The following is an 18,515-nucleotide window of genomic DNA, read 5'->3' on the forward strand; positions in this document are numbered from 1 at the left end:
CCATTGAAATTCACTAATCTTCACTTTCTTTCCTGAATTCTACACACATAAAATTGGAATGATCTGTCATGGAATGAAAAGATTGGAGAATGATGTTCTATCAAAGCTGTGTAAGTGGATGATATATGAACTTTAGTCAGGAGTGGAGTTAAAATATGCAATTCTAATATAGAGAAAATTTTCATTAATGATTTAAAGCGACATTTTTTATGTATGATACACCTACTTCTTCCTCCAAATTAAGATAAAAATATGTAATTAAAATGCAAAATTGCCTCACTAGAAAAGCTGCTGAAATATTCAAAGCATTCACTTTACATATTGTAGTAATTGATTTCAATCTAAATTCTGAGAGAATTTTCATCTCCAATTTTATTCTAAAATGTTAATTACTTCAAGCAATGCACATATCTTTATAAAAAGTAAAAGTTAGTCATGGGACATAAAAAAAGTAATGTAAAACTGAACTTCATCTTAGTCATTTCTGCCTTTTAAAGAGATGAAAGAGGTAGTGGTTGCATAATTCAGGTCAGTGGAGGAAACAAAAATACTTTTACTGCTCTATTCTTCTCGTAGAACCTGTTTGTCTGAAGGGATTATAGGTCTGACATTTTAATGTCTTTGCCAGTGTGGGATGCTAACTCTTAACTCTTGATATGAACTTTTATATTTTTAGACTTTTGTATTTACAGTTAAAATCCTCAAGGCACATACTAAAGAAATATGAAGCTGTATCAATCAGGTAATTAATTCATGCAACAAATATGCTAAGTACTTAACATAAAAAACAGGTATAGCTTTATCTCTACTATGTTTTAAAATGTATCAACTTTAAAATTTTTACAAGTGCTTATTTTTAAAAGCTAGTTTTTGTCTTTTGAGAAATTCAATCCTACCTTGACCATTGATATTTTCAGCTATGATACCAAAGCAGAAAATGAAGATAGATTAAGTTTTTTTCCCCAATTTAGTTGGTTCAATTGAAAGGCCATACTAAAAGATTCTGAGAAGTGGGATTTTATTTGAGTACATTTATTTTAATCTTATTTTTTATGATTTCATTTTAGAAGAGACTGCTTCATACACACACACACACACACACACACACACACAAACCTGTTTTCATGTAAGTAGTGAATTTCTTATCCCAAATTCTGTCACTAGATACCATTTTCCACACCACGCTATTATTAGTTCAATCCCTTCTTCCCACCTTTGATCACATTATACCTTGCAATGTGTCTGCCAAACAGTAAAGTAAAATCAATTTGTAAACCATCAATTTATTCACTCTGTCAAATATTTAAGTATCTACTATGTGACAAGTCCATACTAAGATTGTTTCTTTCCTCAAGGAGTTTACACAAGTGCAATCCATTGTGCTAAATATCAGGAAAGTTATGTGTACAGATGTAAAAAAATAAAAATAAATATATAAGAAGAGCAGTTATCCATGGTGAAGAGGTAACCAGATGAAGAAAGGGGCAGGAAGTGGAAAGCCATTCTAGGAAAAGACAGTAGCATGTACAAAGGCACAAAGGCACGAGTAGGAGGACCCCAGACATTCTCACTTGGGTACCCAAGACCTTGGGTCATTTGTAATGTGACAGTGCTTCCTCCTTGCAGGAATACATGGACTTAAAAAACTGCAACCAGAGAGGATGGGACCACATGGATTGGGCTATTCCATTCCCAATGGACAACGTACAGAATTTCCAAGTGGAAGAATTGTAAAGCATGGTATGTGATACAGTACATACGTCTTGTGCTATATCATGAAAACACTACATGCTGGTTAATTTTCATATCCCGATGAAAGAAACTAGTATAACTGAGTCTTCTTATATTGTCAATCATCTTGGTATAAAAGAGGGAAGGAAATTACTCTGTCAAGGAGAAATACAATGACAAGTAAAGAATATGTGATTTGTCTGGATGTCTTCTCCTGCCTACCCTCATAAAATAGCGTGACCTCATTTCTCAGAAATATGAAAGGTCTACCATCACTTGAGAAAACAATGTCCATAGGACTAGCTGATAATCTGATATTCCATATCTTGAGTACAGAATAAAGGAACATTAAAAAAAACAAAAAAAACCCAGGGGCTTCCCTGGTGGCGCAGTGGTTAAGAATCTGCCTGCCAATGCAGGGGGCACGCGTTCAAGCCCTGATCCGGGAAGATCCCACATGCCGCAGAGCAACTAAGCCCGTGCGCCACAACTACTGAGCCCACATGCCACAACTACTGAAGCCTGCGCACCTAGAGCCCGTGCTCTGTGACAAGAGAAGCCACCGCAATGTGAAGCCCCTTATCGCTGCAACTGGAGAAAGCCGCATACAGCAACGAAGACCCAACGCAGCCAAAAATAAATACAATAAATTTAAAAACAAAAATAAAAAAAAACCCATAGCAACAACAAAAGATTTCTGAATGATGCCTATCTCATGCTGTTCTGAACTTTGACTCACTGCCTTAAAACAAAAAAGAAAACAAATGACAACCTTTTAGTTAATCAGTGGCCTGCAGTTAAGGGTGTCTGCCTGATCTTTGGTCAGAAATTCCCCTAAATTACTGTCATGGAATTGCATTTGTTCAGTATTGTTGAAGACATAGGGTGTTTAGAGGAAGAAAATGATGAATACCTACAGGACACCCAAAGAGAGAGTTCTGGTGAGCAGTTGTAACTTTATGAAAGAGGGAAGTCAAGTTTGGGGGTCAGGAAGATTAATCACACAGCTTGTAAGAGTTGGATCTGGGCCTCCAATAAACTCCTTCTGCCTCCAGAATCTACCCTCTTAGTCATTTTGCTGTACTCTCACCATACAGAAGGTAGTCAGATGGAAAGGTTTGCTGCTGCAGTTAAGAAAAAACATATATGGATGGTTTTAGGCTATGAAAGATTTGGAAATGTAGAATATTTTATCACTGAGTGACGGCCTTTTATGCACAATAGTTGAAGTTTTCTCCTATTTTTTCCTTTCTGAAACATATTTCAGTTCCCTGTTTTAAGTTTTGTTTTGTTTTGTTTTGCATTAGAGGTGTTGGTAGATATACTCCTGAGTATTTTTGTTTTTGTTGCACCATAAGACTCTATTTCTGATATAGTTAGGGTCAACTATATTTGTTGTTGTTGCTTTTTGTTTGTTTTGTTTTTTGTTTGTCAAGTAAGACAAAAGACTGGCACCTCACTGGAATCAGGAAAAGACATCCTACCGACATCATGGAAGAAATAGCAACAAGTATAGCAAGGCTGCAGGAGACCGGAATATAGTTCAGGAAATAGGAGGTCACTCAGGACTGACATGGTTCTGAGGACTGGGTTTTATCTTTGGCCTTTAGCAGCCACTATTCATCTGTGTATGAGTAATCTCGTCACAGTGTTGATTCAGATTCAACCAATTCTGATTTCTATTCCCACTGTTGCTGCAAGTCAACCATCTCCTCTCTACTCTAATAGTCTTTCAAAAAGACACTCATTCACAGTTTCTGCCTACTCATAGTTCTTTTTGCCTCTTGGCATCTGCAGATTGACATTGCTCTTTATGCTTCTGCCCCAATTATTGAGTCTCTTTGCACTCAGATTTAAATTACTGAATTAGATCGATTATTCCCAATCATTCCTATATTTAAATTTATTTAAGTTGAGGGAACATGAATGTATCTCTGTTCCTTGCAGTTAAAACTACCGAAAAAGGAGTCAATATTCTAGCTCAGTCTAGAAATGGACAAAAATAGGATGAAGCACAGAATCTAGAAATTGAGGGACAAGAGGGAAAGAGGGACCCAGACAGGCTCACAATAAAAAGAATCACTTTTATTGGTGGCCAAGTATGTGACAGGCTCTATGCAAAGCCTTTTACATGTTATCTCATTGAGGTTTTACAGCAGACTTTCAGTAATTTTTTAAAAAGCGTATTTTTTTAGTGATAAGAAAATTAAGACAGAATCGTTAAGCAACTACTTCAATATTAGACAACTTATATTTAGAAGGTCCATTTGACTCACAGGTCCTGCTTTTTCTACTGTAAAAATTTCTGAAAGAGGAGACTTCTTTCTCTCTAGCCTGAATTTCACTGTCAGCACAAAAAAAGGGATATATTTCATTTTCGCTGGGTGGAAAAGCCAGGAGAAAATTGTGAATGAAAATTGTTTATTCTAGGCAGAGAACACATGTGAAAAAGCCCATGAGAAAGACTATGCCTGGGGATGTTTTAAAGAATAAATAGATCTATTATTTGCCTTGAAACAAAACAAAACAAAGGAAAATTCCTCTTCCTTGACTTACCTTCATTCTCCTCTTTTGCATCTTTTTACTGCTCTGTTAGGGTAAAACAAACAAACAAAAACAAAACAAACTCAAAAACTCAGATGTGTGGCCTATGGTCTTCATTGTCTTTATGTTTTTCCCTCTTGCTCTCTCCTCAACCCACTAAATTTGGGTTTCCGTCCACGCAACACAATTGAAATTGTTCCTGTCAAGGTCACCAACCATGCTGCTGCAAATTCACTGTTTTCTTCTATGTCCCCATTGATTGACCTATTATTTAACCACTCATGCCTTCTTTGAAGTCTTGTCCTCTGGCTTTCTAAGGTAGCACAGTCTCACTGGTTGCTCCTTTTTATCCTATTTTAATAAAGCTTCCTCCTCTTCCCTAACTCTAGTGCCCCAGGGCTCAGTTTGTGGACTTCTCTGGCTAAATTTTCTTCCTCAGTGATTCTAGTCAGTTTTAAGCTTTAGATAAATAACATCTTTAAGCAAACGATTTCTAAATTCATGTATCTTTCCCTGACAACTTCACTAAGTTCCAGACTTGTATATCTAACTATATACCAGTGGTTTTAAAAAGATAAAGATTAATTTTTCTCTCACCCATATTGAAGATTAATTCTCAGTAACCCATGTTCCTTGGTACCGTGTGCTCCACCATGCTCGGTAAATACGCTAAGATGGTCACTCCTGGTCTACTTTGTACCAGAAGGAACAAGAACTGTGAAAGAGAAATTTGCCTTTAAGCATGCTTTGTGATGTTACACACAACCCTTCTATGTTCCACTGTTCAGACCTTAGTCTGTGTTCCTTTCAGTAAGGAAATACGGTCTTTACTCTAGGCAGACACATGTCCAGCTAAAAATCAACTAGCTCTGCAAGTAAGGAGGGAGGAAAGAACAGATATGAGAGAATAACAGTATCTGCCATAATATGTGAAATAGGTCTCAGTGTTACCCTCTAAAACTTTCTCATCCAGCCTTTTGCATCATCTGCCTAGTTGCTCAAAGCCAAGAACCATCACTCCTCACCTGGACTATCATTATCGCCCTCTAATTGGTCTCCATGATTGTATTTTCCCAATCAGTTCTAAATAAAGAAGTTGAAGTTGTCTTATGAAAATGGAAATCAGATCATGTTTTATTAGGTCCAAGTTCTTCTAATGGCTTTCACTGCCCTTATAATAAAAACCAATCTCCTTAGTTGTGGCACTCAAACTCTTAGTTGCAGCATGTGGGATCTAGTTACCTGATGAGGGATCGAACCCTGGGCCCCCTGCATTGGGAGCGCAGAGTCTTAGCCACTGGGCCGCCTAAAGACACAGCATGCTGCAACTAAAGATCCTGCACACGACAATGAAGATCCTGCATGCGGCAACTAAGACCCGGCGCAGTCAAAGAAATAAATACATATTAAAAAAAAGAAAAGAAAAAAAAATAAAGAAGCCAATCTCCTCACACAGGTTAGCTCCTGAAGGATCTGGCTGCTCCCAGCCTCTAGATCTCATCTTTTGATTCTCTCAACTGTGCACAGTGGGCCCTAGTCACTCCATGTTTTTGTCAGTTTAATGAATTCACAAAGTGCATTCTCATCTTAGAGCTTTTACATGTGGTCTTCCCTCTGCCTGGAATGTTCACCCTACTTCTTTTTCTCATTCATATCTCACCTTAAATATCATTTCCTCAGCGAAATCTTTCCTATGCAATCCATCCCAAGCTGTCCACCATTCAGTCTCTTTCTTGTATTTGTATTTGACTTTCTTCAAAGCATGTTTCACTGGCTAATATGTTTACTTGCTTATTATTTGACTCCACAATCCCCTCCTTCCTGAATACATGCTTCCCGAGTACAGGGATCTTGTTTCCCCCACAGCTCTAGTCCCTGTGCTTCTATCACAGTAGGCAGGTCCATGGTAAGTGCTTTTGTTGCTGTGGAAGGAACTGAAATATTATTTGTGCGGCTACATTGTGGCAGGTAGGAAATGGCTAGGGATGAGGCTCAGAGGGGTTAGAGTCTTCAGAAAATTATGAGCCATATAAGACTCTGTGCTTTGTCCTAAAAGCAATTGGCAGTCACTAAAATGTTTACATCAGGGGAGTAACATTTTTCCAACTTGAATTTTAGAATTTTAGAAAGATCAGTCATTTCAGTAAAAATATTAACAGCAGTGGATGATAATAGTAATAGCAGTAATTAAAATAATAATAATGACTATAATAGTAGCAGTAGTTATAAACAGACCCTTGTAGTAAACACTAGTAATAATACAAGTAACTATTTTGTAATGTAACCTTACTGTGCACCAAGCTCTGGCACATGTACTTTGTATATATTATCTCTGGTATTTAATAGCCATAATAGTAATTCCTATCTTTTATATGTAGTGCTTTCCCTTGGCTAGGCATTTTTGTATGAAGTTTTCTTGTATTCAATTGTTTAATCTTCACAACCTCTGAAGTACTCTATAGTTCCCATTTTACAGACAAGAAATCCAGAAATTGGTCTCGCAAAGACTGACTCACCTGGGGCGATAGGAGTATGTAGGTGTGTCGTAGTGAGAAGAGAGCTTAAATCCAAGTATAGGATCCTACTGTGGGGCTGGCAGAAGTCAGGGAGAACATCCACGTTAATACTTTTATCCAAGTACATATGCTTAAGAATCCAAGCCTCAGTGGATTTAAATAGTTTGCTTCAAATCATGAAGCAAGAGTAGAACTGGAATTTTGACTCAGTTCTCTTTATCTCAAAGGTTTATGCTTTTCTGGGGGGCTATATGTATATATTATGAATGGAACTGTGTTCTGCAAAAATTTATTTATTAAAGCCCTAACCCCCAGTACCTCAGAATGTGACTGTATTTAGAGATAGGACTTTAAAAAGGTAATTATTTTAAAATGAGGCTGTTAGGCTGGGTCTTAATCCAACCTAACTGGTATCCTTCTAAGAAGGGGAGATTAGGATTTACAGAGAGGCACCAGGGGCCTGTGTGTACAGAGAGAAGTCCCTGAGGACCCAGCAAGAAAATGGAGATCTGTAAGCCAAGCAGACAGGCTTCAGGAGAAATCAAACCTGCTGACACTTTGATCTTGGACTTCCAGCCTCCAGACCCATGAGAAAATACATTTTTGTTGTTTAAACCAACCAGTCTATGGTTTAAATAGATTTAAATAGTGCTGCATTTTGTAATGGCTACTCTAGCAAATTCATGCTATCCTCCTTACTCCTCAAGTTACAATATTAGTTAAAATGTTTTCAAATTTATTTACTTAATATTTTATGTAGGGCAAAAATTAATGCTTCTTTTTATTTTAATAAAAACTTTCTCTTAGAATTCACGTACTTTTTAAGGTATGTATAAAGGATCCTACTAATCATGCTTCCCCCAGACTGTATTTCTACAGATTTATTGTCAAATTACATTTCTATTACATGTAGAATGTTCAAAGGTGCACTCTTGGCATCTACGGTATTATGCCTATAGCAACTGCAGAAAAACAAAAATCACCAAAATAAGAGAAAATTCAGAGTACTTTTCTAAATAAAAGAAAATAAAATTTTATCTCAAGTACAACTTAAATTTCTCCAAAACGATACAGATTAATACAGAAACAATGTAAAGATTAATGTACTTTGCAAAAGAAAAGTACTCACAGGTGTCATTTATTTTGCTCTCCTGCCTTTTCTATTTCTGCTTTGGCTTGAAGTTTTGCTTTTGACTGTGAGCCTAAAAATCCTCACCTTACTGAGTGAGGCTTAATTGCCTCTTGCAGTTAAGATTAATTACCTATTTAATACCTAAGAAGATGAATCCCTGATGCTAAGTTTTATGATTTCTTCCTCCACCATAATATCATACCCTCCTCTGGGGGTGCGGATAATTAAGCCCTTAATAAACTGCCTTATTATAACCTATTTCAACTAATGCCTTATTTTTCCCTCCTTTTAAATCAAACTTTATTCTCAGTGGGATTTTCTTTCTAGGTGTGTGTGTATTGGCATAGGAATGGTCATTATCTTTCCCTTTTGGGTAAAACAGCTCTAGTTTGCTATGGTCTAAGCGAGCTGCCTTTTGTTCTGTATTGATGCTAACCAGCTAAAATGGAATTTCCTCTGAGTATAAAGGTATGTGGTCCACCCTAGGTCTGTGATCAAATTTCACATACCACCCACCTAACATGCATCTCTCTGTGTCTTCCCATTTTGGCATCTCATAAATTTATTCAGCCACCAACAAAGAGCCAACATACACTGAGGTCTTCTAATATATCAGGCAACATGCTAAGGCTTAAGTATCCAAAGGTGTTTGAGACAGCTTCTGACCTTAAGCAGTTTATCATAGTTAACGAAACAGATTAACAAATGATGACTGTGTACACGATCCTTAACTAACTTTGATGGAATATAACTTTTCAATTACAAATGTACATAAGCCACACTGCTCTGCCTCCTGTGATCCCCAAATCAGGAAACAACTAGGCATTTGGTATCCATTTCCTGAGATGAAGGTCATTATTGCAGAAAAGTAGGAACAGGTAATTAAATTGTAAAAGTCTGGACTTCAGGAGAGGAAGGCAAGAACTCAGGGCAGAAGACAGAAATTTGGAAGAATGCATGATGAAGAAAGACCATTTCTCAGCTAGGACAGAGGGAAGGTAAGTGAAAATGGATGGCTCTGACACTGAGGAGAGCTGGGTTAAGATCTGGATGCAAATAAAAGAACTGCAAAGACTGTAGCAGAAAAAGTCAGCTTCCAGAGGTTACCCAGCCTCTACAGGAGCATCTGCAGGAGACAGCACCAGTTGGACAGGGGATAGAGACCTATCACTTAGCCTCAATTTTAGTTAATATAACTTGTCATTACTGACATTGGATGCTTTCTCAAGTTCAAATGAGAAGAATATTTAATTTAGGGTAAAATAATTTGGTTAGAAACTTACTTAATGACTATGAAGATATACACTAGGTCTTCAATACTTGGAATATGTGTTCATAGTTTTATACATAGAATTTATGATGGGCACCAATTTGGAAATTTTTTCAAGCCCAATTTTTAAAAATTGAAGTATAGTTGACGTACAGTATTATATCAGTTTCAGGTGTACAACAATTTGATATTTTATGGATTATGCTGCATATAAAGTAATTACGAAACACTGGCTATATTTCCTGTGCTGAACATTATATCTTTGTATCTTTGTTGTTTTAAACCTAGTAGTTTAGGTCTTAGCAACATTTTTTTGGATCTGTCTCCTCAGGCAAGGGAAACAAGGGCAAAAATAAACAAAAGGGACCTTTTCAAACTTAAAAGCTTTTTTAAACTGAAGAATAGTTGATTTACAATATTGTGTTAGTTTCAGGTGTACTGCATAGTGATTCAGTATTTTTTGCACATTCTACTGCATTATAGGTTATTACAAGGTATTGGGTATAATTCCCTGTGCTATACAGTAAATCCTTGTTGTTTATCTATAGTAGTTAATATCTGCTAATCCCATACCCACAATTTGTCCCTCCCCACGCCCTCTCCCCTTTGGCAACCACAGGTTTGTTTTCTATGTCTGTGAGTCTGTTTCTGTTTTGTATATGCATTCCTTTATATTATTTTTAAAATTCCACATATAAGTGATATCATATAGTATCTGTCTTTCTCTGTCTGACTTATTTCACTAAGCATAATATTCTCTAGGTCCATCCATGTTGCTGTAAATGGCAATATTTCATTCTTTTTTATGACTAATATTCCAGCACATATATATATATATTATATAGTAAATATAATACTCCATTATATATATATACATATATGTATAAAAGCAAAAACTTTTAATTTGGTCCCGTATGTTTATTTTTGCTTTTATTTCTTTATTTCTTTTGCCTGGGAGACTGATCTAAGAAAATATTGCTATGATTTATGTCAAAGAGTGTTACGCCTATGTTCTCTCTTTCTCTTCTAGGAGTTTTATGGTTTCATGCTTTTGCATAGCAAAGGAATCCATCAACAAGACAAAAAGTCCACCAACTGAATGGGAGAAGATATTTGCAAATGATATGTCTGATAAGGGGTTAATATCCAAAATATATAGAGAACTTATACGACTCAGTATAAAAAAAAAGATTAAAACTGGGCAGAGGACCTGAATAGGCATTTTTCCAAAGAAAGCATACAGATAGCCAACAGGCATGTGAAAAGGTGCTCAACATCACTAGTCATCAGGGAAATGCAAATCAAAAACACGGTGAGATATCATTTCACACCTGTCAGAATGTCCAAGTCCAACTTTCAATCACATTTTAGGGTTGGGTTTGGAAACAAGAGCGATGATTATGAAGGAGATTGCGGGACAAGATTTGTGCCAATATTGCTTTTGGTTGTCAGTGGCTGGGGCAGGCCACAGTGCCAGGAGTGGGCTGGGGATCAGCAGAGAGGTCAGCTGTATTCCAGGGAGTAGGATGGCATTGAAGGCATTAGACTGAGAGGGGAGTGGGGAGAGAGGGAGAGAGAGGGAGAGGGAGAGAGAGAGAGAGAGAGAGAGAGACTTAGATCAATATTTTACTTTGTACTATGGCAATCTAGCTTCTGCATATCAACTCAGTTTTTTGTTTTTTTTTTACGGTACGCGGGCCTGTCACTGCCGTGGCCTCTCCCGTTGCGGAGCACAGGCTCTGGACGTGCAGTCTCAGCGGCCATGGCTCACGGGCCCAGCCGCCCCACAGCATGTGGGATCTTCCCGGACCGGGGCACGAACCCGCGTCCCCTGCATCGGCAGGCGGACTCCCAACCACTGCGCCACCAGGGAAGCCCAACTCAGTTTTATTAATAATAACATTGATCACATTCTAAGTGCTTTGCATATTATATAAGTTCTTCATAACAACCCTATATGGTTGGTAATATTGTAATATTCATTTTATAGATGAAGACATTTAGTTACAGAGAGATTAAGTGACATTGCCAAGGTGGAGTGAGAGTTGGAGCAGACTGACACTGGAATCTGTGCTCTTAACCATTATTCATTTAATTATTTTTTCAGTTATATTTTATAGCACTTCATAAGGCAAAAGTAATGCTATTTATAAGTTGAGGGATTTCTGAATATATTTTCTATATTTCAAAAGTCCAGTGTATGTTACTGTGTTTCTGAACTAGAAGTCTGTTTCAGTTTCAGTTCCTCCAGGAGCCAACCCTGAAAGAAGGATTCCACTGCATTCCTGGTAGGGCGGGGGACCATGAGATAGTGGAAGGATGACAGCCAATAAACCTATGTGATGCACCTTAATCAAAGCATAAGAGCTCTAGTGAAGGGGTAAAATATATGTCTCAAAATTACTTCTCTGAGGGGAAAGGGCGCTAGAGTATTTAGACACCAACTCCTGTCAGGTCATTGGTTGAGAGCTGTTCTTGGGGTGGGAGTTTAGTTCTCTAGTTCTTCAAGTCTGCTTGACGTCAAGTAACAGGAGGGTGCTGGAGTGCATACAAGTGGTGAGGTCCAGGGGATATGGACGGGGCATCTACAGCATTTGCTACAATGTCATTATTGGTGGAATAAAACACCTTAGCCATTTAGAAATAATAGGAATTAGTTATTTGCTGCTTTTGGAACTAGACTGCTCAGTTGTCAAGAATGATAATTATAATAATATCAGCTGACATCCGTTGAGCTCTTACAGCATGCCAAGTTCACTTCTAAGAACACTAAAGGCATTAACACATTTAAACCTCATTACAATACTATGAAATACTATGAAATAGGTACTATTATTACCTCTATTTTACAAAGAATGGCCTAAATTTACAGAGCTAATAAATGGTGGAGCAGAGTTGGGAATCCAGTAGCAGGGTTTCAAAGCCTTGCTCTCAACCATCCAGCTCTCACCCCATTTGTTCTCTCCTTTCATACCATTCACGGGATTTACTTACTCTACTTGCACTTGGGATGCAAGGAAGATGCAAAAATTGTGATAAAATATATTCCTCTCTCTTTCCAGCAGCTTCCCAGGGGGCTTGAAACTGTAGTAACCAAGCAATTGTTTGATCAGGACATTGCTTTTCTGAAATAGTGTCTGTTATAGAATAATGCAGACTCCTGGACTTAGAAGAAAATATGCTATTATTCAGCCTTTTATTCTACTGATTGGTTTGAACATCAAAAATTGAAAGTTTTTGTCAGAAATGAAAAAGATAGAATGAGTAAAATGTGACTATTTCCATCTTGAGCTATGGAATTGTGAAGTACCTAAGGAAAGGCTGAAAATCCCATGATGTGACATATCCTCGAGGTAATAAACTCTGGCCTGCTAAAATTACTGATGCTTATTTAGTTTGACACACAGTGACTCTGATGTCTTTTTATTTTTTAAAAAATAATCAACTTTTATTTTCCTTTTCTCTGAACCTATCCTCTTCATATGAACAACCTAGTAGAGAGTTCTTCATATTTCTCATTTTCACCAAAAGCATATATATGATATATAATTAATTTATATGCATATGTTTATATATGGGAGTTCTTATTTTCCATGTTCTTGATATACAATAATGTATTCAACTATTCTTTTATCAATAGATATTAAAATTATATTAATTCTTTTTTTTGTTTTTCATTGTATTTATATTTGTTTTCTATTTACATTTGTTTGTTTTCTATTAACTGTTGAACCTCTGCTTTAAACAATCACCAGCAACATTTGAGTAAATATTGTGCAAGGTGAAAACCTTTTATTGTCACTCCATATCATACAGGTGGGCCCCTTTATGTTTGCTACTAGCCCTGCTCTAGACTTCAGGACATTTTCTACAATATCACATAGGAACACTTCAGAAAACTTCTAAACCAGAGTCCAATAGGAGAAGAAGGCACGGATCCTCCATCCTCATTATTTCCTATAGAGACTCCTGCCAGGACCAGAGCAGCTTGCTGAATACACACACAGTCTATAAATGTTCCAAGAGAGGGATACAATTCACTGTTGCAACCTTGTAAATGGAGGAATATATTTTCTAGTTTTTGCCGGGCAAGGTCGATTTTCCTTTTCAGATGTTTATGCTTGTTTGGGAAAACCAGCTGCCCAGCACCTGGAAATCTTTAAGCCCGTGGGAAGCAGGGTTTGGGTGCAGGCATTGCCTCACCATTCATTAGAGTGAGCACTCAGAATCATTTTTGAACAATTCTGCCTGTTGCCCCACAGTTAGCTTTTCCCCAACATCCCTACCGGCCATAGGTATTATTGTTCTTTTAAACTTTCACCTGTCAGATGAGTACAAAGATGTTCTGTTATTGTTTTGTAACAAACCACCCCAAATTAGTGGCTTAAAATATTGACAACGTCTTCTGCGGAATATGCAGTGTGGGTTGATTTGATAGAATTTGTTCTTCTCTGCCTCATTCAGCTTCAGTTGGGCTTGCTTAAAGGCTGTGCAGGGAATCATCCAAAACCTTGCTCACTCACGATCTGGCAAAGTTGACGATAGTTGTTGGCTAAGATTTCAGCTGGGGTTAGTAGCCAGAATAAGTACGTGTGGCTTTTCCAAGAGCTCTTTGGCTTCTTCATAGTATGGTGGCTCAGCTCCAGGGCAAGCATTCCAGGGGAGAACTCTCAGCACAGGAGAGTCATTAGTATCACTTCTACCTCATTATATTCATTAGAAGTCAGTCACTAAGGCTAGCTTATATCATGGAGAATTGGACTCCACCTTTGGGAAGAATTTCAAAGAATTTTCAGTCATGCAACCATCACAATAGAAATAATTCATTGTTTCTCTAGTTTTCATTTTTCTCACTACTTATTTTCAGCATCTTTTTGTTTGCTCATGTATCAGTTTTCTATTGCAGAATAACAGAGTACCAGGAGCTTTGCAGCTGAAAACAATACCCATCTCACTCAGAAGTTCAGGCATGGCTCAAAAGGATTCAGAAGTTCAGGCATGGCTCAGAAGGATTCTCTGCTTAGAATGTTACAAGGCTGAAATCTAGGTGTTGGCAAGGCTGCAATCTCATCTGGAGGCTTGACTAAGGAAGGGTCTGTTTTCAAGCAGCCTCTAGGTGTTGGTAGAATTCATTTCCTCATGGCAGCTTTTTTCTTCAAAACCAGCAGTGAAGAGAGTTAGTCTCTACTGCTTCAAAGTTAGGTCAGATGCAGGCAGGACAATCTTTTACGTCATTAACTCAAAGTTAACCATTTAAGAACCTTAACTCTAGTGAAAAAAATCCCTTTACATTTGCCATATTCTATTTGTTAGAAAAAAGTCACACTTCCACCTATACTCAAGGGAATGGATGCTGGGGAATTATGGAGGCCACCTTAGAATTTTGAGTGTCACAGTTGGCCTTATTTATTTATTCTTTGTAAATTGTTTCTTCATATCTATTTTTTTCCTGTATGGTTGTTTATTCCTTTCTGGCCAATTTGTAAAAGCTCCTTATATACTATAGATATTATCCTTTGTCTTTATTTTTCATCAAATATATTTTTTTCCAAATCAAATCTATTATTTGTACATTGACTTTATTTATAGATTTTTTAATCCATAAAATATATTTTAAAGTTTTATCTTTTTCCTTGAATTATCCTTGTGAAAAATTATTCAACTAAATTTGTGCTGTTGAACATTATAACAACTAGTCACCTGTCCTTTAGATTTAAATTTATATTAATTAAAATTAAATAAAATTGAAAATTTAGTTCCTCAGTTTCACTGACCACATTTCAAGTGTCCCATATAGCTACTTTTTAGACAGTAGAGATATAGAAATTTCTATCATCAATAGTTCTACTGGACAGTAATAATCTAATTGTTTTTAATAAAGACACCCTGTAGATATTTAAAAAAAAATTTCTTATATTTTCTACTTATTAATTTTACATTTTAACTATATTAATTTCTTCCTCTGATTTTTTTGGTTTATTTTATATTTCTTTCTCAAATGTTCTGCAGGCTGAGTAAGAAGTTCCTTTCTTCCTTCCTCCTTTTCTTCATTTAATTATTATCAAATTCATTAAGGCTATACATTTACTTTTGAATTCAGTTTTTCTGAATCTTAAAAGTTTTAAACTACAGCTTTTGGATACAAGGATTATATAGGTATAAATTTCATCATTTCTAAATGGTTAAGATCTTTTTATGATTTATTTTCAATTTTATTGGATCATTATCAGATAACTGTTAATATAGTTACCTGATAACAGCATGACACTTGTTTTAAATATGTATAATTTTGGTGATAATCTATTATAAATATTTCATGTTCATACCAAAAATAATGCATATTCTTTATTTACTTATTAACGAGTACTAGATAGAGTCAATAATTTTTATCGTATTTCCCAATTCTGCTATGATTTTACTTATTTTACTTTTCTGTCTATTATATTTTTCCAATTTGGAAAAATTTGTCTCTTAGTACAATTATATTGTTATAACGGTCTTTTTTCTTTTGGATAATTTTTGCATAATTTATTAGTTTCTATGTTATATGGTACATAAAAATAAAGGTTTATTGTATATTTTATTAGACACTTGCATCATATTTTATGTATCCTCTTTATTATTATTACACTTAAATTCAATCTTAGCTAATAGTATTTCTTTTTGTTTGCACTTGCTTATTATTGATTTATCTATTATTCCTTGGTTTCAAACTATCTTATTTTGTTTTAAGTTGTTGCTAGGTTGTTACCAGTGAAGAGTCTAGACTTAATTATACTATTGTTATGTTGTTCTTTTGAAACCTAATATAACTGTTTTGACTCTCCTTGGAATATATATATATATATATATCCTTGTTTGCTGCCTATGTCTCTTACCCCTAAACCACCATATTTGCTTAGTCATCTCCACATACATCTTTGTATATAGCCATGCATGGTCATGCTCCACAGACTACCATTTCAACCTTGCTCTCCTATTAACGGCAACTATACTCACCTTGCCTGCACTTGTCTTCTGCTATTCAGAGATTAATCATCCTCATTGTTACTAGGGATTTCAGTCCTATAACAGCATCTTGTAACAAGAATCCTAGTCTAAAAATGAAGAGACATGGCTGAACATTTTATCAGTGCTGCTGCCCACTCACAGTGCATTCCTTTTTATCTTTAAATGACAAGTCACAGGCCTCCTGAGGAAAGACAGCTGGCGTAGTTTATCATCTTTCATAACAGATCCATTCTACAATACCCACTTCAGGTACGACCATTTTTCTCCACAATCTGCCACGGCAGTTCTAGCATCTTCTTTACTGTGTGTGGTCAATCTATTTCAAAGTGTCCAAGGGACATCTCAGAAACATTTTCGAATTGGTTACTAGGACCGAAGTCAAGGTTTAAATTTTGTGTCATGAAAGAGTTTCCATATTGGCAAACTCTTTGTTTTTCACCTTTATATTCTGTGCCCCTTGATTCAGCTCCCTCAGGATCTGCTCCCAGTCATATCCTCCCACTTCCTGTTGCTACGTGACTTATGGCAGCTCTTTGTCATGTAGCCTTTCCTCTCTTAGCAGGCCTAGCACTTCTCCAGTTGGTTATCTTATGATTTGATCTGTTACGCAGGGGGGGTTATGGGAGCCTATGTTGAAGAAGACAAAAATTGCCTGGGACTCGCCTGCCCAGAGCACAGCTAAGAAACAGAACATTTTTTTAAATGACTCTGAAGTGTCACCATAGATGTCACTAAAGCTCATACATTGTTTTGATCCTCACTTAGAGCCCATTTCCCTTTGTAGGGACCCACTCAGTCCCCAGAGTTAGTATGAACATTATTTTATTTACTTTTGAGATACAGCGGATATAGAAAGCTTAGAGCTTCCCTTATCTGACTAAAAGGCAGAAACTTTGGAAGTGAAGCTGCCATAAATCCCCTCTTTCAGGAAGCTTCGCTCGCAGGGGAAGACCAATCATTCTCACTGGATGAGAAATTGCATAAACGAGCATTATCACAAACTTTCATACCATCCATTTTTCTTCCCTAAAAAAGGTCCATTTGTTCTTCCCATAGAAGCCCTCTCTCCCCCTTCCCTTTCCCTGTTAAGCTGGTATATAAACTTCTATTTCGAGATGTTCGGTGAGCCTCTTCATCTGAATGCTCCCACACGCATATGAATAAAACTTGTGTATTTTTTCCTCCGGTGGGGGGGGAAAACTGCCTGGGAAAGCACATCTGAGGGTTCCATATAGTCCTAAAGCAAGGGGCTATATTTTATCCTTTAGCAAGAGGATAAAATACAGTGCTACTTTTCTAGGTCTAGAAATTTCAGAGGGACTTGGGCCCTCAAGATATTCTAGTTCATCTACCTAATGTTCCCATCCCAAGTCTCAGGATCCTTCATAACTGTAATCCAAATTTCATGAAAGAGATTTGCCAAGATGAGTACTCAACCTTCTTCTATATTTTTCTGTTCTTTAAATAAACTTCTATGCCAGTCTCTTAACATGATCAGCCCTCCCATTATAGGAAATGATTGTTTTATCAGATGTTACTAAGGAAGCCTCTGACTCACATTTTTATTTTAATATGGAGTGCTTCATGAATTTGCATGTCATCCTTGGACAGGGGCCATGCTATTCTTCTCTGTATCTTTCCAATTTTATTGTATGTACTGCTGAAGCAAGCACTGACTCTCACATTTTTATTTAAATTATTGGAATTGATGTTTGATCACCCCAAGTCTGCCACTTTTTCTTTTCAAAGTACCAGTGTTGCTTACCAGCAGCTATCTAATTTCTCAACTATTATCATTACTATAATAGCCATATTTCTCAAAGACCAGAGATATTTTAGTGATCAGATATCAAATGTCAGTGCACCCCTTTCCAACTGCAGATAAGTTAAATTCACTAGAGGTGAAAGTTTTAAGAATTGCAGTTTCACAGTAGACCAGTGACTGTCAATTTTCTACCTACCATCTGAGATGGGGTCTTCACTTCAGCTGGCCACCAAATTTTCAACTCCACAATCCCATTCTAGAGTCAGCTTTCTAGAGATCACTTCTTACATCCTAGAAGTAGAGGTTGAGACAAAGATTCAGGCGTGCACGATGTACTGAGTGAGTGCTCTGCAGGAAAATCCTGTAAGAGAATGAAGGAAGTCAAGTAGGTGAGGGGAAAATCTGAGCAAGGATGCAAACTAGTTTTGCTGTGGTACAGACAGGGAGTGGCGGATATTCCTAAAGAATGAATTACCCCATAGAGTTGTACACCTTGAGACTAAGGGACAGAATTTTGTATAATTTTATTAGTCAGTAAATGGGAAG

The 18,515-nt window shown here is 36.8% G+C and overlaps 1 long non-coding RNA gene and 1 other non-coding gene across 2 annotated transcripts in view; both read right to left on the minus strand.

Annotated features, from left to right (window-relative positions):
* Window positions 1-6,804: 6,804 nt before the first annotated feature.
* The window catches only part of LOC141275768 (uncharacterized), a 52,788-nt gene continuing 41,077 nt past the window's right edge, over window positions 6,805-18,515 (minus strand). The window contains exons 3-5 of the long non-coding RNA XR_012324057.1: window positions 18,166-18,330; window positions 16,193-16,290; window positions 6,805-6,867 (exon numbers count right to left, since the gene is read on the minus strand). This is a non-coding gene — a long non-coding RNA (uncharacterized lncRNA). The remainder of the gene's footprint in view (window positions 6,868-16,192; window positions 16,291-18,165; window positions 18,331-18,515) is intronic.
* LOC117314425 (U6 spliceosomal RNA) lies at window positions 17,771-17,877 on the minus strand. The gene has a single exon (XR_004529169.1). It is a non-coding gene; the product is annotated as a U6 spliceosomal RNA (small nuclear RNA).

Source organism: Tursiops truncatus, chromosome 11 (assembly GCF_011762595.2).
Source record: "Tursiops truncatus isolate mTurTru1 chromosome 11, mTurTru1.mat.Y, whole genome shotgun sequence".
In the NCBI taxonomy this organism is placed as follows: Eukaryota; Metazoa; Chordata; class Mammalia; order Artiodactyla; family Delphinidae; genus Tursiops; species Tursiops truncatus.